We start from the raw sequence: 27,483 nt of genomic DNA, 5'->3' as shown, positions 1-27,483 counted from the left end.
CTTGTAGTCAGCCGCTCTCCGGTTTGTTTGCTTGTTAATTTCCCCCCAGTCTTATGTCCTGGTTATTGCGGGGAGGGCGTCAGGCTTCCCAAGAACTCGGCAACGTCCTCCAGAACGCGTCGATTCTTGCCGAAGTGCTGGAAGCGTGCGCAGATCACAGCTGGCGGTTTTATCGGGAAGCTCAATAAAAGGGTGTCGGGTGATGCATGTGTTACGGCCCCGTTTATCTCTTCTCTGGAGCGGAGATTTGTTGAGTTAATTTTGTCAGGGCTGTGACTTTCTCAGCGCCACCGGAACAACCAAGTTACTGGCTGGGGGGCGCCTGTCAAAAAATTATATATGTTTTTAATTTCAGGACTATTTTTCAAGTGAACTCCCACAGAGATAACTGCGCAAAATCTGCTATTAATGATACATGAGGTGATTTCTTTTTTGGAAAAAGTACTGGCGAGAGGGCTTTTTATAGGATTCCAGACAATTAGCTTTTCGCTTTCTTGACTATTAGAGCTCGCTAACACATTTTGCTCATTTGCGACTTTGGATCTGGCTGCAAATGAAGAGCATTTATCCTCGGGGCTTTGCTCCCCCTTGGTCAAAGACATGAAATTTAGGCCACCACTTCTATGGAATATTTTCTATAGAAGCAGAAAGCACAAGAGACTTACAGGGGATTTGTAAAAATTAAAAATAGCCAAGCGCTTTTTGTCCGCAAAGGCCTAAATTGGCAGGCCTAAGAAAAGACGTCCCCTCTTAAGGATTTTCTATGCCTTGGCTCCAGCACCCACCGGAAGGGAGACGGCAGCCAGGAAACCAGAGGCTGGGCAGGGCGGCTGGAAGAAGCCAGAGAAGATCTCAAAGCGTATGAATGGGGTGCTGGGGGCCAGGATCAAGATAATTCATACCATAGTGTTCCCCAAGCCAGACTGGTGTAGTGGTGTGGACTTCTAATCCAGTGAGCTGGGTTCGATTCTGTGCTCCCCACGTGCAGCCAGCTGGGTGACCTTGGGCTCTCCACGGCACTGATAAAGCTGTTCTGACTAAGCAGGAATAGTAGGGCTCTCTCAGCCTCACCTCCCTCACAGGGTGTCTGTTGTGGGGAGAGGAAAGGTGATTGGAAGCCCCTTTGAGCCTCCTTCGGGTAGGGAAAAGCAGCATCTAAGAACCAACTCTTCTTCTTCTTCTTCAGTAATCTCAGGGCTCTCTCAGCCTCCCCTCCCTCACAGGGTGTCTGTTGTGGGGAGAGAAAAGGGAAGGTAATTGGAAGCCGCTTTGAGACTCCTTTGGGTAGAGAAAAGCAGCATACAAGAACCAACTCTTCTTCCTTTACTATGTATCGGCGTGAGAACTGGACAATGAAGAGAGCTGATTCACTTGACACATGTCGTGTTGGAGGAGAGTTTTACAGTGATCATGGACTGCCCAAAAGACCAATACGTGAGTTTTAGATCAAATCGAGCCTGAGCTCTCCCTAGAACTAAAATGGCCAGATAGAGGCTATGGTTCTTTGGTCACATTGTGGGAAGACAAGAGTCCCTGGAAAAGAGGAAGGCCCACCTGGAGATGGATGAAGGAGTTTGCAAGACCCCAGCCAGGGAGTTCATAGTGGAGCTCCTGGAGGTCGTGGGTTCATGTAATGCTGACCTCAGCTGGATGTGACTAGATGGCCCTGAACACCAGTCCTGGGCTGGGAACTGCATAGAGATTTGGGGGATGGGGGAGGGGGAGCCTGAGGAGGTTGGGCTTTGGGGATAATACCAGAAAGGCCCCCTTCCGAAGCAGCTGAATTGATGTTGTTGATCCATTGTAATCCCAGGAATTCTCTGGCAGTTGGCTACCATACTTAATAATCACAAGCCACGATGCCCAGGGGTCTCCATCTGGCTCCGAGAATCACAGAATCCTAGAGTTGGAAGGGCCCTCCAGGGTCATCTAGTCCAGCTCCCTGCACTATGCAGGATCTGGTGCATCACAACAAAGAAGAATGGGTTTTCATACCCCACTTTTCACTATGTGAAGGAGTCTCAAAGTGACTTCTACTTGCCTTCCTTTCCTCTCCCCACAACAGGCATCCTGTGAGGGAGGTGGGGCTGAGAGAGCTCTGAAAGGAAGTGCTGTGTGAGAACTGCTCTATCAGTACAGTGATTAGCCCAAGGTCGCCCAGGTGGCTGCATGCGGAGGAGCAGGGGATCAAACCCAGTTTGCCAGGTTAGAGGCCACCTCTCTTAACCAGGACACCGCGCTGTTCTCAAAGCCAGACAGACTCCTGTTTCTCCACCCCAGTGCAGTGCGGAACTCAGGCCCTGGCTGCTGGGCCTGCTGCCCCCTCTACTCCTCCAGGCCGAGTCTCCATTCGTATGGCAAGCAAGTCCCTGGGGGTGGGGTGGGGGGGTTCTCAAAAAGAACTGGGAGCCAATCCCAACCCAGGCTGCCCGCCAGAGGAGCCCGGCTGTGGCAGGGGAGGTAGGATGTGCAGCCTTTTGGGGTGGCCCGTTAGAATCCTAGAGTTGGAAGGGACCTCCTGGGTCATCTAGTCCAACCCCTGCACCATGCAAGACACTCACATCCCATCACCCAATCGCTGTTCCCTGGGGCGTTTGTGGGGGGGGGGCAGTGCCAGGGCCTGGAGCATGCTGAGCCTTCCTCCCCCCCTGCACTTGGCAGGGCCCACCAAATTTTGGCCAAGGCAGGGGTGTCCCTACTTCGTGGCCGAAGGGATCGGCCCGGGGGTCCCTGGCTCAAGGGCGGCAGTGTGTGTGGGGGGAGGGGGCTGGTCTCCCTTCTGCTTTGCCAGCGCTGGGCTGGGGGCGGCTTTGGGGAGGGAGGGGGAGGGAGCCAGCAGTGGGCGGGGCCATGGAGTCCCCCTCCTCCCAAGCTGCCCTTTCCTCTGAGCCTCCCCATACCCCTCTCCAGCCGCCCCCTGGGGCTTGGCAACGGGGCTTGTGCTCAGGAGCCCGCCGGGGGGGCAACACGGGATGCCCCCCCCATGCCAGGCCCCGCGGCGAGCGCGCCAACCTCCCTCCTCTCTCTCCTTCCCCGCCTGCCTTTTGGTGTGCGCTCGGCGAGGGCATTTACGGCGCCGCCTCCCTCCCTCCCGGCCGGCCCAGCATTCCCTTTGCGCGTCTACGCGGCGGAGTTCGGCCGGCGGGTCGCTTTACGGCCGGCGTGCTCGACGGCCTTTTGCGGCAGCGGGGAAAGGAGGCCGCCATGGACGTGGGGGAGCTGCTCAGCTACCAGGTGGGGTCGCGGACGCCTCGGGGTCTCTGGGCGGCGGGACGGGGAGTGGGGCGCCTGCCACGGGCCTACCTCGCAGGGGGAGCCGGCCGGTGGCACTCCAGATTGCAGGGACTACAATGGCCATGAGCCCCTGCCTGCTGGGTCGCTGGGGGTTGTCTCTCCAGATTTCAGGGACTACAATGACCATGGGCCCCTGCCTGCTGGGTGGCTGGGGGTTGGCTCTCCAGAGGGCAGGGACTACAATAACCATGGGCCCCTGCCTGCTGGGTAGCTGGGGGTTGGCTCTCCAGAGGGCAGGGACTACAATGAGCAAGAGGCCCGCCAGGGTCTCATGGTCATTGTAGTCCCTGCCCTCTGGAGAACCACCACCCGGCCACCCCTGCAGGGCTGGCCTGATCCTTCCAGCAAGGGAGGGCTGCACAGTTATCTTACTATCTTTGGTTTCACGATGTTCCCATCCATGCTGGGCCCAGGAGGCTGGGTGGGAAATAAGGGTAATGGTGAAATGATTTTTTAAAAAAGCTTTATGCAAGATGTAGAAGGAAGAGGGCTGGGGTTTTTTTATGCTCTGTTTTCCAGTGCCCGAAGGAGTCTCCCGTCGCCTCCCCTTCCTTTCCCTGCAGCAGGAGGGAAGTAGGTGGGGCTGAAAGAGCTCGGAGAGAACTGACCTCATAACAGCTCTAAGAGGACTGTGTGGCTGGCATCATGCGGAGGAGTGGGGAATCAAACCTGGCCTGTCAGCTTAGAAGAAGAAGAGTTGTTTTTTATGCCTCGCTTTTCGCTACCTGAAGGAGTTTCGAAGCGGCTTACAATCATCTTTAGGTGAAGAGAGAGCTCTGGAAGAACAGACTTTAAGAGGACTGTGACTTGCAAAAAAAATGATATTGGTGGTGGCCAATCAACAGTCTGTGACATCCCCCGGTGCAGGCCAATGGGAGAGGGACCTGATCTTACTAAATCTATATCATAAAAGTCATCAGTACAGGTGAAAACCATTTGAAAGTGGACCGGTCTCGCCTTGGCAGGCCACAAGCTTTGGGAATCTTGATTCACTTGGTGTGACCTGAGACTCCGTCTCTTATGGGATGCTTGCCCAAGCCAAGCAACTCTTAAAGACTGACGTGCCTTTGGCGACCGAAGCATTTTTGAGCCAGAACCCACAAGAGCCAGTGTGGTGTGGTGGTTTAAGATTCTCCACTCCTCCTCCTCCTCCTCCTCCTCCTCATGTACCCAACTGGGTGACCTTGGGCCAGTCACAGTTCTCTTAGGAATCTTCTCACAGAACAGTTCTTTTAGAGCTTTCTCAGCTTTATCAATCTCTCAGAGCATTTGTTGTAGGGAGAGGAAGGTGTTGGGAAGCCGTTTTGGGACTCCTTTGAGTATTAAACCAGCACTGCCAACAACAGGATGAGCCCCCCCCCCCCCCACTGGGTTCCAGAGATTGGCTGTTGGTGGAGTTTCCCTTTAGTCATCATGGCTAGTAGCCGTTCACGGACCTCTCCCCTGTGAGTCTGGGTATTGTGGTTGTTGCCATACCGTAAAAACTGTGCTTTTCCTTGTCCTAATGCTGATATGCGTGTTCTCCTGCTTGGAGATGGTGCAGTGGTCGTTACTGGGAGGGTGCAGACGGTCACGGGAGCAGGTGTGGTGCTCCTCAGTGGGAGGTGGTTGTAGAACTGGGCTTTTGTAAGGACCATTTGAGGCATGTGTTGCAAAATTCAGAAAGCACATGAGCTTCCGCAGATGTCCTTGTAAGGTAAGGTGACCAGATTGTCCCACTCTTGGAGAGACATCTGGGGGCACCTGGCAAATTGTACTTATGTTGAAATTAAAAAAATATATATACTATTTTTGCGTTCTATGGACATTTTTGCTGCTCCATATAGACCAGATATTTAATCAAGAACCCCCCCCCCCGGTCAATGGTGTCCCGCTTTACCAATGTTAAATTCTGGTCCCCTTATTGTAAGGTGACGGACGTGTTGATTACGGATTTTCTTCGACGCCTAGTTGAATGAGCCATGTGGGGGTCCATGGCATTTTTGAGCTGGCAGATGTGTTGTTGAAATTTTGAGAGACGCTAGTCAAACTGCGGCCCTCCAGATGTTCATGGACTACAACTCCCATGAGCCCCTGCCAGCGAATGCTGGCAGGGGCTCATGGGAATTGTAGTCCACGGACATCTAGAGGGCCGCAGTTTGATTACCCCTGCGCTAGTAGGTGCAGTCATGAAATGGCCACCTAGTGCAACAACAAGATGAAGAAGAAGGCTGAGAAAGCCCTGATATCACTCCTCGGTCAGAACAGCTTTACCAATGTTTGGGGAGCCCAAGGTCACCCAGCTGGCTGCATGTGGGGGAGGAGTGGGGAATCAAAAGTGGCGTGCCAGATTAGAACTCGGTGCTCCTAACCACTACACCAAGCTGGCTCTGCTGAGATTCCCAGCCAAACCTCTTTTGTGATGGAGACGGCTGCATCTGAATGGGCAGCAGCGTCAACAAAGGAGGGCGAAGCAAGCCAGGACTGGTCCTTTGGTTGGGGAGAAAGATGCTGTTTCTTCCCAGCTGCCCCTTAAGAGAGAGAGAGCATTTCCTGGCCAGTGACCAAAGAGTGCTCCTGTCTGTGGTTAGCATGGAGGCACTGTGATCACGATGCACCCTCCAGGGGAAGGAGGTGTGCTTCTGGTCAATTTGTAGGGAGCTCTTTGTTTTTTCCCTGGTGAAAGTTAGGTCCTCTGGATTAGATGTGCCCAGGGTGGGGCGGGGGTGTTAGATTTCATACCTTAAGGGGGGTGTTCCTTGGACCAGCTGTCTTCTAAGGGGCCTTCCAATTCTAGGACTGTATGGTCTTGTCTCCAGGATTTCAGAAGGAAGCTCATGTATTGAACTGGCTGATACTCCATTTTTCTGAGCGAGTGCATCTGGGCCAAGATCAACCAGCAAGTGTCCCTGGGACAGGTGGGGACTTCTGAATGCTCTGTCAGCCCTCTTAAGCTCTGCACACCATGCGGGCTTTGTGGTGTCTAGAAGCGCCTTGGGGGCACCTCTGGCCCCATGTCGGGGGTCGCTGGCTCAGGGCAACTGTGCAGAAAGAACAGCCATTTTAAAGCTCCCGTTTAAATGACTGAGAAATGCCTGACGTAAATCAAACCCCCCTATTCATCATTTTGATGTTTCCTTTAAAAGGACATACTAATTGGTTGCTATAACCATAAAAACGTATTGATTTAGAACAGAATAGCGTTCATAAAACCTTGGAAGGTATGCTTTTTGAAATGTTTAACGTGATATTCTAACTATTTTTGAAGATGGTAATGTGTTAAACCACTTATTTTAAGTTAATAATGGCTTATTTTTAGATAATTCGAAGCTCGCTGACCCAGATAGGGTCTCCCTCACGTCCTGCAGGCTAATTGATTTCCCCCCCCCATTGTTTCTCCTGCCTTTGTCTCCTTTCTCCTAGAACCCCTCCCACCCCAGGTGTAATCTGGGACTGATCATCCAGTAGAAGGTCAGCGTCTGCCTTACTCTCTTGCAATTAGGGTCTGGAGTCACTTGCAGAGGTCTGGAAGTTCACAGGCATAATTGGGGGGGAGGGCGTAAAAGTCACCCAAATAGTTCATTCCACAACCATTGGGTAGTGCATTCTCGATGTGCTTTTGCAGCTGGATTTCCCTTTGCAAAACGGGAAAACCTCAAGTGCGGGAGCCACTGTGTGCATCATGAGCCCGCGTTTGACCCCCTGAGGCGACCTGCCAGTCAACAGCTGTGGCTGCCCAGAAGAGAGATGCTTCACCTCCTTACAAAGACAATCAGCCTTTCTTGGGGTAGGTTTGGAGTCTTTTGAAGCCCAGGCAACCTTGGTCTGATCCCAGAGCCGGAACTCTTAGCAGATTCTGCTCTGAAAACTCTTCTTAGTCTCAAAGGAGCCGCTGGCCTCCAATTCAGTCCCCCCTAAGTTCACATGAAGAAGAATCCCACATTATGTCATGTTAGGAGCGATGGCTTTTAACCTGGCGAGCCAGGCTTGATTTCCCGCTCCTCCTCATGCGGCCGGCTGGGTGACCTTGGGCTAGTCACAGCCCCGATAGTGCCGCTCGGACCAAGCAGTCCTGTCCAATTGTTCCCCACCTTTACCCCTCTAAGCACCGGACATGGTTCTCTCCTCAGTCGGACCAGGCTGAGAGGCCCTGAGGGGCCCCAGGTCACCCAGTAACATTCCACAGCCCAACTGGGGAATTGAACCTGGGTCTCTCCCATCCTGGTCTCACCCCCAGGCCACTTTGAAAGCTCATACCCTGGACACAGGCCTGGTCTCCAGGGTGCCCCCGGCACTTGGATCTCGCTGCCCTCCCTTCCGTCTCCCACCCAGTTTTCAGGCTTTTCTGCTGAGAGTAAATCTGCACAGGGCAATTGGCGACTCTTTGATGCGGTTTCTTGTCTGGCTCATCTTGTCAGGGTCGCCTTCCAGGAACCGAGGCTTTCTCAATGATACCTGTGGTTGCCACCCTTCCTGTCGCTCCTCCCGACAGCTGCCTAAGGGGCTCCCTCCCCTGCTCTCCGAAGCCCTCCCCGTCCAGCATTAGCCTCTTGGAGCCTCCCCCCCCAATCGACCCCCCCTCCACGGCTCTTGTGCAGTCCGCCCTTTCTGCCACCTCTTCATCTTGTGTCTAATCCCGAGTGAAAACATTCATTTTTCTCCTGTCTTTATTTCTTCATTTTTCTTGGGCCCAGCGGTTATTTATTACCCTCTTCTTTAATTCTAAGTATTTTTGACGCAATTTGCATGTCGCGTGCAAGGCAGCAGAAAAGGTAACGCCGTGCCGTATTTCACGCCGGTCGCTCGCTCCGGCAGCCCGTCTGCAAAAAGAAGATTGATTTTGCTCATATATTTTTCCCCCTCCTGGTTTTGGAGATGAAGGCTCCTCCGGGCGGAAGGAAGACGGGGCCTGCGGCTCTTCAGGCGTATTTCAGAGCGCTGCGAGCTCTCCACCCCCCCCCCCCATTTCTCAACATGAGGCGTCACTCTGCCCCTGAGGCTGGGGAGGAGGGGTCTGGCCTTTCCTGCCGATCCGAGCCTCCTGCGCAGGGTCCCTTGCAGGTGGGCGGGGGCTCTCTTCCGTGCCCCTTCTGCTGTTCTCCTCCAGCGGGAGAAGAGGATGCAGAGAGAATCTCTGGCTGGGAGGGGAGGCAAAAGGGCCGGGGGCTTCTTCCTGCCCACCCCCTGCGTCTCTCGTGGTTCAAGAGCTGCACATCAGAACCTGGAATGTTGATGCCTTGATGTTTCTCTTCCCAGAAAATGGGGGCAGGGCAGCTTTGGGGCTTGTGCTGTTTGGACTCTGGTGCTGCTCCAGTATATGGCTTAGCTCATGGAGGATTGGGCTTCTTCTCCACTGAGAAGACCCTCACAAGAGCCCTCCTGGGTCAGAACGGGGAGGGTCCCTCCAGTCCAGCCTCCCGTCTCACCCAGGGGCCAGCCAGTTCCTCTGCAGGGCCAGCCACAGGGCAGAGAGGCCGAGGCCTTCCCCTGAGAAGACCCTCAGAAGAGCCCTGCTGGGTCAGGCCAGGGAGGGTCCCTCCAGTCCAGCCTCCCCTCTCACCCAGGGACCAGCCAGTTCCTCTGCAGGGCCAGCCACAGGGCAGAGAGGCCGAGGCCTTCCCCTGAGAAGACCCTCAGAAGAGCCCTGCTGGGTCAGACCACGGAGGGTCCCTCCAGTCCAGCCTCCCGTCTCCCCGAGGGGCCAGCCAGTCCCTCTGCAGGGCCAGCCACAGGGCAGAGAGGCTGAGGCCTTCCCCTGAGAAGACCCTCAGAAGAGCCCTGCGGGGTCAGGCCAGGGAGGGTCCCTCCAGTCCAGCCTCCCGTCTCACCCAGGGGCCAGCCAGTTCCTCTGCAGGGCCAGCCACAGGGCAGAGAGGCTGAGGCCTTCCCCTGAGAAGACCCTCAGAAGAGCCCTGCGGGGTCAGGCCAGGGAGGGTCCCTCCAGTCCAGCCTCCCGTCTCCCCCAGGGGCCACCCAGTTCCTCTGCAGGGCCAGCCACAGGGCAGAGAGGCTGAGGCCTTCCCCTGAGAAGACCCTCAGAAGAGCCCTGCTGGGTCAGGCCAGGGAGGGTCCCTCCAGTCCAGCCTCCCGTCTCACCCAGGGGCCATCCAGTTCCTCTGCAGGGCCAGCACAGGGCAGGGAGGCCGAGGCCTTCCTAAGGACATCGGGGGAGCCCTGCTGGGTCAGACCAGGGAGGGTCCCTCCAGTCCAGCCTCCTGTCTCACCCAGGGGCCAGCCAGTTCCTCTGCAGGGCCAGCCACAAGGCATAGAGGCCGAGGCCTTCCCCTGAGAAGACCCTCAGAAGAGCCCTGCGGGGTCAGGCCAGGGAGGGTCCCTCCAGTCCAGCCTCCCGTCTCACCCAGGGGCCAGCCAGTTCCTCTGCAGGGCCAGCCACAGGGCAGAGAGGCTGAGGCCTTCCCCTGAGAAGACCCTCAGAAGAGCCCTGCGGGGTCAGGCCAGGGAGGGTCCCTCCAGTCCAGCCTCCCGTCTCCCCCAGGGGCCACCCAGTTCCTCTGCAGGGCCAGCCACAGGGCAGAGAGGCTGAGGCCTTCCCCTGAGAAGACCCTCAGAAGAGCCCTGCTGGGTCAGGCCAGGGAGGGTCCCTCCAGTCCAGCCTCCCGTCTCACCCAGGGGCCATCCAGTTCCTCTGCAGGGCCAGCACAGGGCAGGGAGGCCGAGGCCTTCCTAAGGACATCGGGGGAGCCCTGCTGGGTCAGACCAGGGAGGGTCCCTCCAGTCCAGCCTCCCGTCTCACCCAGGGGCCAGACAGTTCCTCTGCAGGGCCAGCCACAGGGCAGAGAGGCCGAGGCCTTCCCCTGAGAAGACCCTCAGAAGAGCCCTGCGGGGTCAGGCCAGGGAGGGTCCCTCCAGTCCAGCCTCCCGTCTCACCCAGGGGCCAGCCAGTTCCTCTGCAGGGCCAGCCACAGGGCAGAGAGGCTGAGGCCTTCCCCTGAGAAGACCCTCAGAAGAGCCCTGCTGGGTCAGGCCAGGGAGGGTCCCTCCAGTCCAGCCTCCTGTCTCACCCGGGGGCCAGCCAGTTCCTCTGCTGGGCCAGCAACGGGGCAGAGAGGCCGAGGCCTTCCCCTGAAAAGACCCTCAGAAGAGCCCTGCTGGGTCAGGCCAGGGAGGGTCCCTCCAGTCCAGCCTCCCGTCTCACCCAGGGGCCAGCCATTTCCTCTGTACAGGAATGCAGGACACTCACAACTACCTGCCTATCCACAGTGACCCCAATTTCATGCCCAAGTGATTTCCCCACCACCACCACCACCAAAAATCTCCAGCATCCTGCCTGGCCTGGAGGGAATTTCCCTGCCATCCCACAGTGGCCATCAGCAATTCCCTGGGTATGCAAGGAAGGGCCAAAGAGACAAACGCTAGCACATCCCTTCCTGCCCACCCCCTCACCATCTGCCTCAATTCACAGAATCAGCCGCTCCATCAGATGGCTCTCCAGCCTCTGCTTAAAAACCTCCAAGGAAGGAGAACCCACCACCTCCCGAGGAATCCTGTTCCACCGAGGAATGCTTTAATGGTCAGGAACTTCTTCCGGATGTTTAGCCAAAAATTCTTTTGCATTAATTCCATCCCCTTGGTTCTGGTCCCTCCCTCCTGGGCAAGAGAGGACAACTCTGCTCCCTCCTCTACGTGGCTGGCTCTCTCCCCCTGCCGACCGCTGAGCTCCTTGGAACCTGGCATCCCTTCATGAGCTGGCCCGAGAAGTTCTTTCCTCATTCTGATTGTCCCTCCCCGAACCATTCAGTCTGTGCCCAGCTTATTCAAAAAGCACTGCTGTCTCCATGCCAGGCTTGGCGGAGGCAGCGCTGGGCACGTTGTCCTTTAATTGGGCACCGACTGCTGGTCGGCAGGAGAGGCAGGTTCGCGTGGGCACTGGGAGCACGATGGCTCCGGATGCTCCACCTGGCGCTTTACAAAAGCACTCTGGAATCTGTGAGCCCCGAGATGGCAGAGCAGAGCGGCTGCAGGTGGCCGGGGCTGCGGATGAACTGCTGCTGCTGCTGCTGTTCTGCCCCAAACGGCTGTGCCCAGACCCTGCCTGCCTGGTCTCTGATTACAGCAGGCAGTTAAGGGGGCACTGCCAGGGCTCCTCTGCCAACTCCCCCTGGAGAAGAGAGGGGAAAGCAGGCATCCGGATGGCCTGAAGCCACTTTGTGCTGCTGCTGCTGCTGCTGCTTTTGAATTAATTGCGTCCCATTGGTTCTGGTCTCTCCCTCTGGGGCTACAGAAAACAACTCCTTGGATAAAACTTTGTTGGTCTTAAAGGTGCCCTTGGACTCTAGATTTGTTCTGCTGCTTCAGACCAACATGGCTACCCACTTGAATGTATCTCCTCTCAGTCGTCTCCTCTCCAGGCTTGGTCTTGGTCCAATATATCTTGGTCTCCAGACCCCCCACTGTTTCCATTGCCTTCCTCTGGACATGCCCCAGTTTGTCTGTATCCTTTTTCAATTGTGGGGCCCAAACCTGAACACGTTACTCCAAGTGAAGTCTAACCAGGGCAGACTAAAGTGGTGCCATCCCTTTGTGTGATCTGGACACGATGCTTCTTTTGATGCAGCCCAGAATCCCATTTACATTCCCCCCCCCCTCACCTAAATGCAGGGACAATAGCAACCTTTATTGCTATCGAAATTTGTTTTAGCCCAGTTTTCCAGCCTGTCAAGATCATCCTGTATCCTGATTTAGTCTTCTGTTTTGCTACCCCTCCCAGCTTAGTATCATCTGGATATTTCATAAACTCCTCTCTATCCCTTCATCAAATCATATATAAATATATGTTGCACAACCCAGGCCCCAGGACAGATCCTTGAGACACTCCACTTGTCACTCTTCTCCAAGAGGATGCTGAACCGTTAACAAGCACCCTCTGGGTACGATTTGTCAACCAGTTATTGATCCACCTGACAGAATAAGGATCCATTCCACATTTTACCAACTTGTGAACAAGAATATCATGTGGAACCTTATCAAAAGCTTTACTGATACTGAGATAAATTATGTCCACAGCATAAATTACGATCCAGCAAGGGAGTAACTCTCTAAAAAATGGAGATTATATTGTAAACCATTTTGCTCCTGCTTCTAGAGAGGGGTGGTATAAAAACAATCAAATTATAAATTTACAAAAAAATACTATGGTGTGAATTGATCTTGGCCGTCATCTACGCACCCTTACACTCAGAGATCTTCTCTAGCTCCTTCCCATCCGTCCTCCACAGTCTCCGTCTTCTTGGCTGCAGTCTCCCTTTGGGTGGGTGCTGGAGCCTTCTAAGTCAGGAAAAAGTTTTTCACAGTCAGAGTAGTTCAGCAGTGGAATAGGCTGCCTAAGGAGGTGGTGAGCTCCCCCTCACTGGCAGTCTTCAAGCAAAGGTTGGATACACACTTTTCTTGGATGCTTTAGGATGCTTAGGGCTGATCCTGTGTTGAGCAGGGGGTTGGACTAGATGGCCTGTATGGCCCCTTCCAACTCTATGATTCTAGGATTCTATAAGTCTAGACCTTTACAAATTGTATTTGGGTCTGCAGACCAGCCCCCCCCCCAATTAGGAGCCAGACTCCTTTTTACAGTCTTGAGAGTTCTGAATATTAATTACTCCATTTTGCAGTTATTGCTACCATAAAGCCAAACCCTAACCTCCTCCCAGTTTCTTGTAATTTTATTGAATCTGCGGCAGAAGTGCTGTATATAAATAAACGCAGGGATAACCCTGGTTGTCATTGCTACGACAAAATAGCTCACCCCGCTCATGCTAGCCTCACTTCTCCCCTCCTTCTGATGTTTCCGTTATTGGTAGAAGAGCTCCATTCAGTCGGCAGTGGGCTTCAGAATGAATTCATTGCATGCTGTAACGTCCGCACATAAACAAGAAATGACAAGAAATTCAAGCGTGTGTCTTTTTATGCCCCACCGCCAAACCGCTCCTGACGGAAATGATGAATAAGCTTTGCGCTTCTCTCTGAGAGACGCTGAACTGAGGCCCAGCTGGACGGGCCAGGCCGGCCCCATCGCATCCCGTCTTGGAGGCTGAGCAGGGTCCGCCATGGGGAGAACGTGGGTGGGAGCCCAGCAGGAAGAGGAGGAGGCAAGCAATGGCAAACCGCCCCTGGGACTGTACGAGGCTGCCCCGAATTACGACTCAGCAACACTTCCCACCCCCTGACCCGGAAGGACTGGTAGGAAAGACACCCTGGCCAGGCAAGCACCCTTGGCCCACCTTGGCTCTGCTGCCCACGCCCTCTACCAGCCATCCCGCCCTCCTTTTGCGTGGAGGTGATCTAGCACAGGGGTAGTCAACCTGTGGTCCTCCAGATGTTCATGGACTACAATTCCCATGAGCCCCTGCCAGCATTCGCTGGCAGGGGCTCATGAGAATTGTAGTCCATGAACATCTGGAGGACCACAGGTTGACTACCCCTGATCTAGCAGGTCCTTGATCCGGTCTGTTTTGTGAAAACAGAGTGAACGTATGGTTATAGCGTGTCTAGCTCAGATCAGATCTCCATTGACCAGTGAGAAAGGCTACTTGGCAAGAGACCCCCGTGGACCCCCCTCCCTCCTCCTCATTTATAATTCGATGGTGTTGTTTATAGGCCACCCCTCTCCAGTGACAGGCTCGGGGGGCAGTTCTTGCACTTCCAAAAGCACCCGGTGATGTTCTCCTGGCGGGTCAGGGCTGGGGGCAGCGCAGACGAGGAAGGAACGCTGACAGCTGGGCTACCTGTCGTGGAGTCAAATCACCAACACAATCCAGTGCCAGTTTGCCTGCAAGTATGAGATAATTCCCTCGAAAGGGCCTTTCTTCTAGCTTGTTTCACTGTTTCCCCTCCAAATTCATCAAGAGGTCGTTTCCTTCAAGTTCTGCATGGACGCCATGTCCCGGATGCACCCCCACGCCGCCAGGCATCGAGGGCATCGTGCCCCTGGGGACGGACGTGTGTGCGCACGGCGCCTTTTGCTTCCGCGGGGCGCCTTAATTTCCGCCTCCTTTATTTCCCCGAGTGCTCGGCTGCTGCCCTGCTTGTCACGGCGTCTTCCTTTTGAGACGCGGGAGAGAGAAGCCGGGCGGCTTAACACAGGTGTTACAGGAAAGATTAAGAGGTGGTGGGGAAGATATCGCTGGAGATTTGGGGCCTGCCTCTCGAAGTCTTTCTAAATTGACAGCTAATGGGGAGCTCTCCTTGACGGCTCTTTCCGGCTAGCTCAGGCGGCTGCGGATCGGTGCACAAAGGAAGCCCCGCTCACTTAGGAAGATGCCTTTCAGATTTCTTCTAACAAATGGTTTCCGAGCTCCGTAGAAGCAAGGTTACGCTGCCTCTGCACCAGGCACGGCAGACAGCTTTCTATTATTAAACGGGATACGTTAATTCATCGCCAGCCCCCCCTCCCCCTCCCTGGTTCCAATTTCACTGAATAGCTGATGAAGGTTGGCCGTGAACTGAGCTCCGAAGGACTCATTTTCTTGGCCTGTTATTTCTTTTTCCCGTTGCTGGGAGGGGCGTTTTGTAGGGCCTTGGCTGGCTGGCTGGCTGGCTAAGATGGTGCCAGAGTGTGGCTTCCCTTCCCCTGCTTGGCCCTACCAAATAATCCCATCCCTGGCCGTCGGCCAAGGAGGCCCTGGGTTGCTTCGGGTTTCTCTGTGCCAGCCAGGGAGTGGATAGGAATGTCCTGGGGAAGAGAACCGGCAGGGCTTCCAGTAGCCAACGGAAGGCAAGTTCAGCAGAGACCTCCCCGTGGCTCCCTTAGTGCCAGCGGGCACGGTGCTCTCCCTTAAGAGAGCTGGACCGGACGTCTGGAACACCGTAGAGACCAAATTGATTTTCTGGATATGGGCTTTGGGGTGTCAAACTTCCCTTGGCCAGGTAGCCTCTTGGTGTGTATATGAAGCAGGCCTTCTCCACCAAGGCTGCGGGAAAGCCTGAGGTTTCTGGACGCGTGGGAGTTTATTAATTTTTAATATTTTTGAAATTTTTGTTGAACATTGATCAGGTGATATGACCACATATGGTCATGTTGACCCCCCCCCAAGTGGCCAAGGATGGGCCTGGGGTGGGTGGGAAGGGGAGGGTCCCCAGGTAGGTGTGCACTCAGCTATGCTTCCCCACCGTATTCGGCCCCGTTGTGCCACTTCTGGGGTTTTTCAAAGCTGCAAGAAGGTTTCCAGGGTTTCGCAAGGGTCAGAAAAGTGAGAAAAGACTCTGTGAAGTGCCATCAGCTTGCCTCCACCTTAGGCTGACCCGAGGGATGAACATTCTCCAAAATGTCCTCCTGCAAGCAGCCATTTAGGATTCCTGAAATCAGTGAACTTAAGAAGCAGCTAGGGCCTCTAAAATGCTCCTGGGTTTGAATGTAGCTGCTCGATTGATTTCAGGAATCCTGAACGTAGGATCCCAGGGAAAGGGAGTGTTGAGTCTCAAAAGCTTGTACTCCCAAATCTTGCGCCCCTCGAGGGTGCTCCTGGGTTTGAATCCAGCTCTTCAGGGATTGTGACGTTCTTGAAAAGCTCCCCCTCCCTTTCAGTTCCTAACTTTGTGGTTTATTTCAGGGAGTTCAGTGACGCTTCAGTTTTGGGGGAAAGCAAGGACTCAGCGTTCACAACTGCACTCTAATATACCGTAATGACTCTGTTATTGTGTATTAGAGAAGGTCTCCCCCTTAAGGACATCGATCGGGGGCCGGCAGGAATCAGAGCTGGTTTTTGCTGTGGAGTTTTAATTTGGGTGCCGTGCTGGTATGATGGCCTCTTTGATGCCCCATTACTTTGCATCCAGCCCGACGGAGCCTTCCTCCCACCCTCCGTCACGGAGGCAATCTCATGGTGCTTTAATTAAAAGGAAGAAAAGGGGCGGAAAATGAGGACTGGCAGCCAAACCTGCCTTTCTCGACTTTCTTACAGTTCAGAAACCCGAGAAACGTTCTTTAGGCTTTGAGGACCCCCTAAGTGGCAAAGTTGGGAAGCAGAGCTGGGGACACCCCCCACCCCCACCCCCACCCCCGAGGCCCATCACTGGCCATTTGGAGGGTGAGTGGCAGGTCAACATGTCCTTATTTGTGTTGAACAAATATAATACAAATAAAAATTTAAAAACATACTAAAAAGGAATGAACTCCCACTCATTCCGGAAACCCTGTTGCATTGCCCCAGTCAATGAGTCCAGTGCATAATTTCCACTTGCCATTTCAAGAAGGTTTCTGCTGGGTGCAGTTGGGCTCTCAAACCAAATAAGGTTCACCAAGTAGCCTCCGTTGGGTGAGAGACGGACAGAGCAGCTCTGCTGACTCAGCTGGGCGTCTGTCAGTCAAGGGTCCCCAACCCTTTCTGAGTCCGTGGGGGCCGGTGGAATTCTGACTCGGCATGGATGGGTACAGCCACGAAATGGCTGCTGCAGGAGGTGGAGCCAGCCACAAAATGGCTGCTGCAGGAGGTGGAGCCAGCCACAAAATGGCTGCCACAGTTGACCTTCAGTCACACAGTGAAGATCCTTGCGCTGCTGCTGGTGGCTGCTGCTGGTGGCTGCTGCTACCCGAGCAACTTAAAAAAAATCAGCACAGCCTCGCTGTGAAGAAGCCCCGGCTGCCCCCACCCTCCGTGGGCTGTGGTGCCCCTGTGTGCCATGCTGGGACCCCCTGCCATCGGCTCTCTTTCTGCAGAGGCACCAAGCAAGCAGTGGTCAATCCTTTCTCCTCTGGTCAGTCAGTTCCAGAGGCTGGTGCTCCACATCTCTGCTACTGTAGGGCTGTTTCCTGGCCTCTCCTCTTGCTTGACCTGTGAGTGAGGCTGGTGTGTGTGTGTGTGTGGGGGGGGGGGTCTGGCTGCCTGGGGACATGGGGTCTCTTTGGGGCATTTGTCTTCTGACTTCCTGCCTCCCGCCGAGGTGCCCGAGGCAGCTGGTAGCTCATAAACCAAAAATTACAGTCATTTAGAATGTCATAAAAGAGCTAAAAACAGCACCAAAGCATCACCAGAGAGCAGCGCCTGTCAAACTAATTCAGGGGCCTTCCAGAATTTTTTTCAAAAGATTTTTAATGTGTGCCAGAAGGCAGGGAGAGCTGGAGTCTGTGTCTCCTCCTGAAGGTGGGGTGGGACTTGGGGGGGCCGAGACGGCCCTCCTTCAGGGTCTCCCCCCCAGCATTTTGTCAGGTCAGAGAAGGGTGGTATATCCTGCCCCAAGGGCCTGGAAGGAAGGCAGGAAAAATGTAATAACTCATTCAAACCAGCACAACCCTCTGTCTAATCCAGAGGCACTGAGGCATCCCGGAGCATCGGCCCTCCCAGAACAGGACCAGGTCTTTGCCCATGGGGCTGCGAGAGCCACGTACCTGCAGCCTGAGGACACCAGTCTCTTTCTTGGTCCTTGCAGCCTAGATGGGCTGCAGATGACACCAAATTGGGAGGACTGGCAAACACTGCGGAAGATGCAGAGTTCAATGAAATCTGAACACAATGGAAAAATGGGCAAATGAGAACAAGATGCAATTTAATAAAGATAAGTGTAAAGTTCTGCATCTGGGTCAGAAAAATGAAAAGCATGCCTAGTGGATGGGGGATACGCTTCTAGGTAACACTGTGTGTGAACGAGACCTTGGGGTACTTGTGGATTGTAAACTAAACATGAGCAGGCAGTGTGATGCAGCGGTAAAAAAGGCAAATGCCATTTTGGGCTGTATCAGAGGCATCACATCAAAATCACAAGATGTCATAGTCCCATTGTATACGGCACTGGTCAGACCACACCTGGAGTACTGTGTGCAGTTCTGGAGGCCTCACTTCAAGAAGGACGTAGATAAAATTGAAAGGGTACAGAGGAGAGCAATGAGGGTGATCTGGGACCAAGGGACCAAGCCCTATGAAGATAGGTTGAGGGACTTAGGAATGTTCAGCCTTTTTAAGTATTTGAAAGGTTATCACTTGGAGGAGGGCAGGATGCTGTTTCTGTTGGCTGCAGAGGAGAGGACACGCAGTAATGGGTTTAAACTTCAAGTACAACGATATAGGCTAGATATCAGGAAGAAATTTTTCACAGTCAGAGTAGTTCAGCAGGGGAATGGGCTGCCTAAGGAGGTGGGGAGCTCCCCCTCACTGGCCGTCTTCAAGCAGCGGCTGGACAGATCCTTCTCCTGGATGCTTCAGGCTGATCCTGCACTGAGCAGGGGGTGGGACTAGATGGCCTGCATGGCCCCTTCCCACTCTAGGAGTCAAGGAGTCTAGTTCAGCAGGGGAATGGGCTGCCTAAGGAGGTGGGGAGCTCCCCCTCACTGGCCGTCTTCAAGCAGCGGCTGGACAGATCCTTCTCCTGGATGCTTCAGGCTGATCCTGCACTGAGCAGGGGGTGGGACTAGATGGCCTGCATGGCCCCTTCCCACTCTAGGATTCTAGGAGTCTAGTTCAGCAGGGGAATGGGCTGCCTAAGGAGGTGGGGAGCTCCCCCTCACTGGCTGTCTTCAAGCAGCGGCTGGACAGATCCTTCTCCTGGATGCTTCAGGCTGATCCTGCACTGAGCAGGGGGTGGGACTAGATGGCCTGCATGGCCCCTTCCCACTCTGGGATTCTAAGAGTCTAGTTCAGCAGTGGAAGGGGCTGCCTAAGGAGGTGGGGAGCTCCCCCTCACTGGCCGTCTTCAAGCAGCGGCTGGACAGATCCTTCTCCTGGATGCTTGAGGCTGATCCTGCATTGAAAAGGAGCTTGATTAGATGGCCTCTATGGGTATCCCACTGTATCACTCCAGACAAAACAGTTTCTATTCTCAGGTACTGATATGCATTCTTATATGTCTTCCAACTACACCCAAGTTGGGATCTCCTTCCTGGGGGCCCTATAAGATCCAGTCTGGCCAATCGTGACTTGAGGAATCTCCCCCATCCTTTATTGGTGTATTTGGTTTTTCCTACCTAAATGCAGAACTTTACATTTGTCCCTATAGAACTTCATTTTAATCAGTTTAGCCTACTTCTTGAGCCTATCGAGATCATCCTGTATTGTGTTGCTGTCTTCAGTGGTGTTTGCTACCCCTCCCAGTTTAGTATCATCTGCAAATTTAATAAGTATCTCCGCTAATGCCTCATCCAAATCATTTATAAATAGGTTGAACAACACAGGCCCCAGGACAGATCCTTGGGGAACTCTTGTCACTCTTTTCCAAGAAGATGCTGAACCGTTAACAAGCACCCTCTGGGTACTATTTGTCAACCAGTTATTGATCCACCTGACAGAATAAGGATCCATACCGCATTTTACCAGCTTGTCAATAAGAATATCATGTGGAACCTTATCAAAAGCTTCACTGAAATCCAGATAAACTATGTTGATCCCTCCCAAGTCTGATCCGATTTTCTGTTGGCAGCAGGGTCTCTTCTGTCCGTTAAGCACCAGTCCAAAAATGTCCTTTGCTCAGACTTGTGACAGTATTTGATTCATGCCTTTTCATTTTATTTCCATCTGCATCTCCCAAGCAGAAAAACAGAAAACTGAGCATATGTCAGAGGATTCCAGGCCTCTGGGCGCATGGGCTCCTGCAGGCGTAGTTGAGATGCCCTGGGCATTCCTGCGTGGATCAAGTCCTGAGGCCCTCAGTCCTTTGGAATACTTTTGGGGAGGGGGCATTTATCCCTCCAGTGTCTTCTGGGGACAGTAAGGCCATGGCGGCTCCCCTTTTGTTGTAATTCTAAACTAATGCAACATTACTAAGGGTTTGTTTGGTGTTCTTTGTTTGCGGCTGGATTTGCTTTAAGACGTTATTTTTGAACTTCTCTACCAATATGCCAGGATTTAGAAAGGAAAGGTGCAGAGCACATTGTGTGGTGCTTCCGGTGGGCAGGGGCATGTACCCCCCCCCCCCCGGGACATCTCTCTCTCTCTCTCTCTCTCTCTGTTTTGGGCAATGGGACAGGATTGGGCTGCAGCTTTGAAAAATTTGACTGATTGATTGCATTCCTCCAAAGCACGTCCTGAAGGAGGCTCCCTCGCAGTCAAGGCAAGAGTGAGATTTGAACCTGGGACTCCCTAACGTTAGCCTGCTGCTTCACCCTCTCTCCTGGCAGAGGTGGTGTGCCATGGCGTGCAGGAAGTGTGTTTGTCCGCCCAGAGGCAGCGGAGGCCCCTTCCCCTGGCTCACCCGCTTGGTTTCTCTCCGCAGCCCAACAGAGGAACAAAAAGGACCCGTGAGGATGAGGAGGACGACCTCAAAGTGCGCCACAAACCTGGCAGCGGCCGGGAGCGAGGCCGGCACCGGGAAGAGGAGGCCCCGGCAGCGGAGGAGACCGAGGATGAGAAGAAGAAGCTGCTGCAGATAATTGAAAGGGGGGAGGAGGAAGAGGAGGAGGAGGTGAGCTTCTGCTGGGGGGAGGAAGGGCTCTGTCTGGGGGCTCCCCCTCCAGCAAGGGAAATGCAGCAGCCAGCAGGTTTTGCTCTGTCCTCAGGCAGGCATCTGAGGGCAAAGGGAAAGGAGGTCCAAGGGGTGGCCTCCCCCCCTTCCTTCTGCACCTACAGAGTTTTAGAGGCCCTTGTGAGAGTGGACGGAGGGCTGAAGGTCCAGAGGATAACTGGCCAAGGCCTTGTCTTGGATCCCATTTTCACTTAGGGCGTTCAGCTTCTCTTTTGGCGGCAGGGGCTCCCTTCCCTTCCGTCTGTGGGAGACGCTTCTTTATGGGGCAGGCCCGCCCTGCTGAGGGGAGTGCTTGTGAGCTGCGCCAGGTATTGGAAGGGACCTCCAGGGTCATCTAGTCAAACCCCCTGGCCACAACTACCTGCCCACCCACAGTGACCCCAATTTCATGCCCAAGTGATTGCTCCACCAAAAACCTCCAGAATCCAGCCTGGCCTGGAGGGAATCCACCTCCCATCCCACAGCAGCAATCGGCAGTTCCCTGGGTCTGCAAGGAAGGGCCACAAGAGGCAAACGCTGGCACATCCCTTCCTCCCCACCCACTCACCATGTGCCTCAGTTCATAAAACCAGCATTTCAGCTTGAATGTTTTCATGGTGGGAAGCAGGGTTCCGAGTAATGCAGAGGTCCCTTTGAGAAGCCACCCAATTGCTCCCTGGGCGTCTTTACCGGGGCTCCGTCCTTCTTCATTGTGTGGTGCCAGCCAATCAGGGATCCTGTAGTAGCTCTGTGACAGTGCACAGCCAGTCAGGTGTGGCCGGCTGATGAGGTCACTGGGCCCAAATGGAGCAGGTGCATGCCCTCCCTGAGAATGGGTGGAGAGGCAGCCAGGGCTCTGCCTCGCTAGCTGCCCCTGCTGCTTGGGGGGCTTTATCCTCTAGGGCAGCCTTCCTCAGCTTTCTGACCCCTGAGAGACCCCTTTCTTCAGCTTTCAAGAAACCCCAGAAGTGGAGCAGTCGTGCAGAATAGGGCTGAGAAGCAGAGCTGGGTCCACGCGCCCTCTGGGAGCTCCTTCCATCCAGGCCAGGTGGTCTATTCAGACCCAGGGATCTTTCCCATCCCCTCCTACCTGATCCCTTGAACTGGCCAAGCTGGGGATTGAACCTGGGACCTTCTGCGCGCCAAGCAGAGGCCCTCCCACCGCACCACAGCCCCGAAGTCCCCCTGCGTTTGTCTTTGGCCAGGAGGAGCCTCTGGATGAAAGTTCAGTCAAGAAGATGATTCTCACTTTCGAGAAGAGATCCTACAAGAACCAGGAGCTCCGGATCAAGTTCCCCGACAATCCTGAAAAGTAAGACTCGGCGGATTTGCTTGGTTGCTTTGTTTGTATCCTGCCTCTTGCCCACAATGGGGAACCAAGTGGCTCACGCCATTTTCCTCTGCTCGGTTTGATCTTCACAACAGCCCCAGGAGGTAGGCTTGGCTGAGAGAAAGCGATTAACCCAAAGTCACCCAGCACGTCTTCACGACGTGTGTGGGGAGTTGAACCAGGGTCTCCCAAGAGCCTAGTCTGACGCCATAATGGGCTCATTCCCACTGGCATGCACAAAGAGACTTCTGATGTCCTAGAACCAGAATCATAGAGTTGGAAGGGACCTCCTGGGTCATCTAGTCCAACCCCCTGCACTGTGCAGGACACTCACAACCCCATCACTCATCCACCGTCACCTGCCACCTCCTTGAGCCTTCCCAGAATCAGAATCCTGACTTTCCACAAACTGTCATCATGAATCTAAAAAGGTCCACGCAAGGGAAATGAACTTAAGCCTGTACAGGGTGGAACACAATTTTAAAAATATATAATACAAAAGTATTTATGAATCAAGTTAAAAACCTGCAGCTTCCTCTGGAGGAAGGTTTGCTCCTGACTGGCCCCCGAAAGTGCTTCCCTTGGCCAGGGCCTGTTTCGGACACATTAGAGGCCTCAAACAGCCCCAGCTGCCTTCTGGCCCACAGAACGGGCTGCAGGTCCACAGAGCCCTGAATGCCTCTTTTGAAGGAAAGGAGCCAAGGGGCTACAAACCAAGTCTTATTGTGATAATTGTATACTCCACACAGGCTGGTTTTTTTTGAGGCCTGACCATTGACCACGTCTCTGGCCAGTGGAGGCCAGAGTATGCAGGTGTGCATTGATTTGACTGGGGCTAAGCTAAGAGCCTTGGGTGTCTCACTGGATTAATAAATGCGGGTTCTGTATTTTTAAAATTGACTTCCACTCTGTATTGGCTTCAGTTCATTCCTTTGTGCTGACCTTTCTAGATTCTTGACTTTTGTTTGGGTCAGGATATTTTCTCCTCCCCCCCCCTCCGAACTGTGCCGTGGAGAATCCTTCAGGAGGTCTTTGTTTGCACAGGCCAGTAGGGCTGGACGGTCATGCAGTGAAGCCGAAGGTCGTGCTGGGAAAAGGGCAGGGGCCGTGGCCAATAGGGCTTTATCGCCGTACGTCTGTCTGGACCAGAGTCTTCGGTTTCTATGCTGCAGAACGTCCTGGGTTGAACAGCTCATTCTCGATTCAGCTCTGCTAGAGATTTCTGTTTACAGATTTCCGTAGCCCAGAACTTCTTGCCGCTGGGCTTGATCTACCCGACTGAATCCTCCTGAAGTCTCAGCCGGAAGAATCCTCGTCCTTGGCTGCTCCTTTTTGCCCAAAATGGTAGCCGGAGAGAAGGGCTAAGTAGAGCAGAGGCGGTCTCAGTTCAGAGCAGCTCACTTTGGAGAGCTGGGCAAAAGCTCTCCAATCCCCCTTTGTGTCCCGGGGCTGTCAAAGCCATGCGGCGGCCGGGCTCTCGCCGTCCCAGAGACGTCCGAGTGCCGCTTCCAATCAGGCCGAGTCGGACGGAACTGAAGAGCGGCTCCAGGGGACGGGACTCCGGTCAGAGAGACGGGTCAGGCTCTGTTCTGAGGCGCACAATCGGTCGAGCGGGTGCTCAGCGCACATCTGTACGCAGCGAGGCGCCCGCCTGCCGCAGCCCGTATCAGAAAGGCCGGGACATGAAAGGGGCTCGCGTCTCATCGGCATCTTTATCTGCCAGGGATAAATCGGCAGCCGCGTTCGAAGGGAGCAGGAGGGTCTGGTGAGGAAAGCTTCAAAGGAGGAGAGCGTGCGGCACGGAAAGCAGGCCGGCTGCGGGGGGAGCCCGGCATTCCATGGATGCTCGAGGCCGATCCTTTTATAGGGCTGCAAACCGCTCAGCAGATCAGTAGCCCCCGACACTGTAAGACTGAGGCCGCCCCTCCGCCTGGCCCTGTGCCAGCCACCGCACGGCCCGTGAGTGGTGGGGAAGAAAGGGCCCAGGAGGCATCTGGAGGGAGGGAGGCCACTGGGCATCCCCTAGGCCTGGTCTGGCTCTTGGGGGGGGGCGGGACCTGACCATGGCCCCCTCTGTGTGAGGCCAAGGGAGGGCTCTAAAGCCGGATTGGGCCCCGGTGCATAATGGCTGGGGCTGGGATTCTGCTAGACTGCCAAGCCCCAAGGCTTCACCAGTCGTGTCGGCATTTCTAGAGCACTTTATGAAATCCCCAGATGATTATGAGCATTTTGCCAATGTGATCCTACAACTACTACTATGGCAGTATATTGGAAGAGCAACCACTGACGAAGATAAAACAGAAAGCGGGTCACTTAACCTAGGATCTTGTTTTGGTTGACTCTTTATGTTTGACCATTCAGACTTTGTTATAACCTTTTCACTTATAAACATATCATTGTGCCCCATGATTTCCTTTTTTCTTCTGAGTCCTGCAAGGGGGTCGCCTCCCCCGCCCCTCGGCTGGGACCGAGGCCGCCTCGGCCAGTTCAGTTTGGCTTTCGGCAGGTGCTCCTCTTCCGTATCCTCCTTGCCCGCTTTTATTTTCTTCGTTGAGAAACACTTCCAACCTTTAGGGTGTTCAAATTCTTCTGGTCACGACGACTCTGTTAGGTAGGCCAACACAGGTTGATAAGGGACAGGGGAGGGGCTTGCCCAAGCCATGTTGCCGGAAGTGCAAGACAGGGGAGAAATGTCACAAGGAAATAAACTGGCCACCGGAGTCTGTGCAGGGTTGGGGTGGGGGACGCTTGGCTTTCTTGGTCATGGGGCTTCCTCCGGGTCTTGCGTGAGTCTGCAGCCGGCTGTGGGCTGCCCTGGCCCGTGTCGAGCCCCCTCGGCCCCTCCTGCCCTGATCTTTGCCACCTGCCAGGTGCAGGCCTCTCTGCTCAGCCACGTCAGTTTTTCACCGTTTTTACGGCATGCTCAGTGCCGCCAAGCGAGCCAAACAGGGCCGCATCTGACAGCTCACTCGGGAGAGCGGTTGCATGCTGCGTCCTGGGAAGGTGGAGGGGCTGGGCTGGGGGGGGGGGAGGCAGCTTTGCCGCTCTGCTGGAGATCTCTTTGAGTGGCAGCTTCTGATCGGCAAGAGCGGCTCCTGCTCCCGCTGTTCTTCCCCTCCAAAGACCATTCCGGGCTCTTGCCTTGACAGCGTGTCCCTGGTGCGCGGTCCCTCTTTGCTCACTGGCCGTGTAGCTGTCCTAGCAGTCTTCAGGCTCGCTGGGCCTCGCTCCTGCACGGTCTCTCTCCAAGCCCCCGCCCCCCCCCCCCCCGGCTTCCTTGGCCTCTCTAGGCCGGCTGAGGTGGGATGCGACCCGGCCCCTTGGGTGCTGCTGCAGCTTTCCCACCCAGCGGGATGCAGAATTCTACTGCCTCAACCCCCCCCCCCCGTTCCCTCCAGAGTTTGCTTAAGTGTGAAGGAAAGGCCAGTTAGCAGAAAGGACCTTTTCCAGCGTCGATCCATTCCAGCGGGCGGGTAACAGCCGAGAACAGCCCGGAGAGGCTTCTCGGAAGAAATGAAGCCCCAGAGGAATCCGCCGCAGTACAACAAAGCCAGGCGCCCGGTGGCTTGGAGTGGCCCGGGGAGCTGTATCCGCACGGGCACGGAGATGAGATGAGAAGGGCTGCAAGCTGGGCCCAGAAGGATGGGAAGCATGGGGGGTCCTGCCTGCAGTGGAGCAAGACGGAGAGCTGGGCTTTGAGAGCCACTTTGGTGTTCTGGTTAGGAGTGGGGACTTCTAATCTGACATGCCAGGTTTGATTCTGCACTCCTCCACATGCAGCCAGCTGGGTGACTTTGGGCTCGCCATGGCACTGATAAAACTGCTCTGACCGGGCAGTGATATCAGGGCTCTCTCAGCCTCACCTCCCTCACAGGGTGTCTGTTGTGGGGAGAGGAAAGGGAAGGCGGCTGTAAGCCGCTTTGAGCCTCCTTCGGGCGGAGAAAAGTGGCATATAAGAACCAACTCTTCTTCTTCTACCCCACTCTTTACTGTTTGAAGGAGTCTCAAAGCGGCTTCCAGTTGCCTTCCCTTCCTCTCCCCACAACAGAAAACCCTGTGAGGCAGGTGGGGCGGAGAGAGCTCTGAGAGAACTGGCCCAAGGTCCCCCAGTTGGCTGCATGAGGAAGAGGAGGGAGGGATTGAACCCAGTTCTCCAGATTAGATTCTAGGATTCTGTGCTTTGCAGGGAGATGTGACGGAGCGGGTGGACTCTCTCCAGCTGGGGTAGAGTGCATTGAAAACTCGGCCAGAAACAGGGCTCCTGGTGGTGGAGTGACTTGAGGGGCTGCTTGCCCAGGGTCCTGGGTGTGGGGCGGTGGAGTGTAATTTCTTACTCTGGGGTGCGCCAGGCTCAAATCGCCTCTTCTCCATGGAAACTTGTTGGGTGACCTTGGCTAGGCCTGTCGCCTTCTCTCACCCCGGATGAGCCACCTCATTCAGTTTCTCTGGAGGTGTGTCCAGGGAAGAGGTGGATTGGGATGGTTTTTAAATATTATATTTGTCGTGGGTCCCTTGTGAGGGCAGAAAGGCCGGATGCTAATTCTGTAAGCGGATGTCTGTGAGAAGAGCGAATGGCAGGGTCTCCCTGTTCCTCCTGGTTCCTAAAAGCGCTTGGCCAGGGCCAGAGCAGCCCCCCCCCGCCCCCCCCCCCCGAGCGCTGATGTGCCTCTCTTGCGCCCGCAGGTTCATGGAGTCGGAGCTGGACTTGAACGACATAATTCAGGAGATGCACGTGATCGCCACCATGCCGGACCTGTACCACCTGCTGTCGAACTGAACGCCATCCACTCCCTCCTCGGCCTCCTCGGCCACGACAACACCGATATCCTTTCCGCGGCAGAGAGCCCGGCAGGACCCTTCTTCCGCTCCCGGGTGGCCCCAGCTCTGTCTTCCCCCCTCTCCCTTCAGAGCTGCCCGGGTGTCCTCAGGGCCTTCCAGCACCTCGCCCGACCCGCCTCTCAGAGTGCCTAGGACGGGGCCTGGAGCAAAAGGGTCCCGGGGGCAGGCTGGGCCACCTTCCTCGGCCCCATCGGCTGCTGAATCCGTCGCTGCCCTTGAGGCTGAGAGGCAGCCATGTCAAGCGCGTTCAGGAACGGCTGACGGGTGGAGAAAGGCAGCCCTGGAGGTAGCCATGAGTGGCTGGTGACTCCCTCCCCCGCCCTCCCCTTTGAAGGCCCTAGAAATGCAGGACAGGGCCATGATGGGGGTCCAGGCTGGTTCTGGGAAGGCTCAAGGGGGTGGCAGGTGACAGTGGGTGAGCGAGAGGGTGGTGGGGCAAAAACTCCGTGTGGAATTGCTGTGGTTGTGCTGGAGCAGCTTCAGCAGTTTGGGGTTTTCCTGGAATGAGGCATCAACTGAATCCCGTCCCAGGGAGTTAATTCCAAAGCCAGAGGTCGTTCGGCCGAACCAGAGAGTGCCCTGATGGCGGCTTCGGCTAGCCCAGGCCGAGGGCTGCAGGGGGAGCCGTTCCCTCCTCCCCAGCTCTTTGCCGTGGCTGGCAGGCA

General features: G+C 55.0%; 1 pseudogene across 1 annotated transcript; it reads left to right on the top strand.

Annotated features, from left to right (window-relative positions):
- The first annotated feature begins 2,918 nt into the window (after positions 1–2,918).
- LOC143828549 (beta-catenin-like protein 1) lies at positions 2,919–26,952 on the top strand (annotated as a pseudogene). Its single transcript, XR_013227712.1, has 4 exons — positions 2,919–3,234; positions 20,422–20,610; positions 21,855–21,961; positions 26,663–26,952. The product of XR_013227712.1 is annotated as a beta-catenin-like protein 1 (transcript).
- The last annotated feature ends 531 nt before the right edge of the window (positions 26,953–27,483 follow it).

Source organism: Paroedura picta, unplaced genomic scaffold (genome assembly GCF_049243985.1).
Source record: "Paroedura picta isolate Pp20150507F unplaced genomic scaffold, Ppicta_v3.0 Ppicta_v3_sca58, whole genome shotgun sequence".
NCBI classification, from domain to species: Eukaryota; Metazoa; Chordata; class Lepidosauria; order Squamata; family Gekkonidae; genus Paroedura; species Paroedura picta.
The sequence above is the reverse complement of the archived record's forward strand: the minus strand, read 5'-3'. Positions and strand labels throughout refer to the sequence as shown.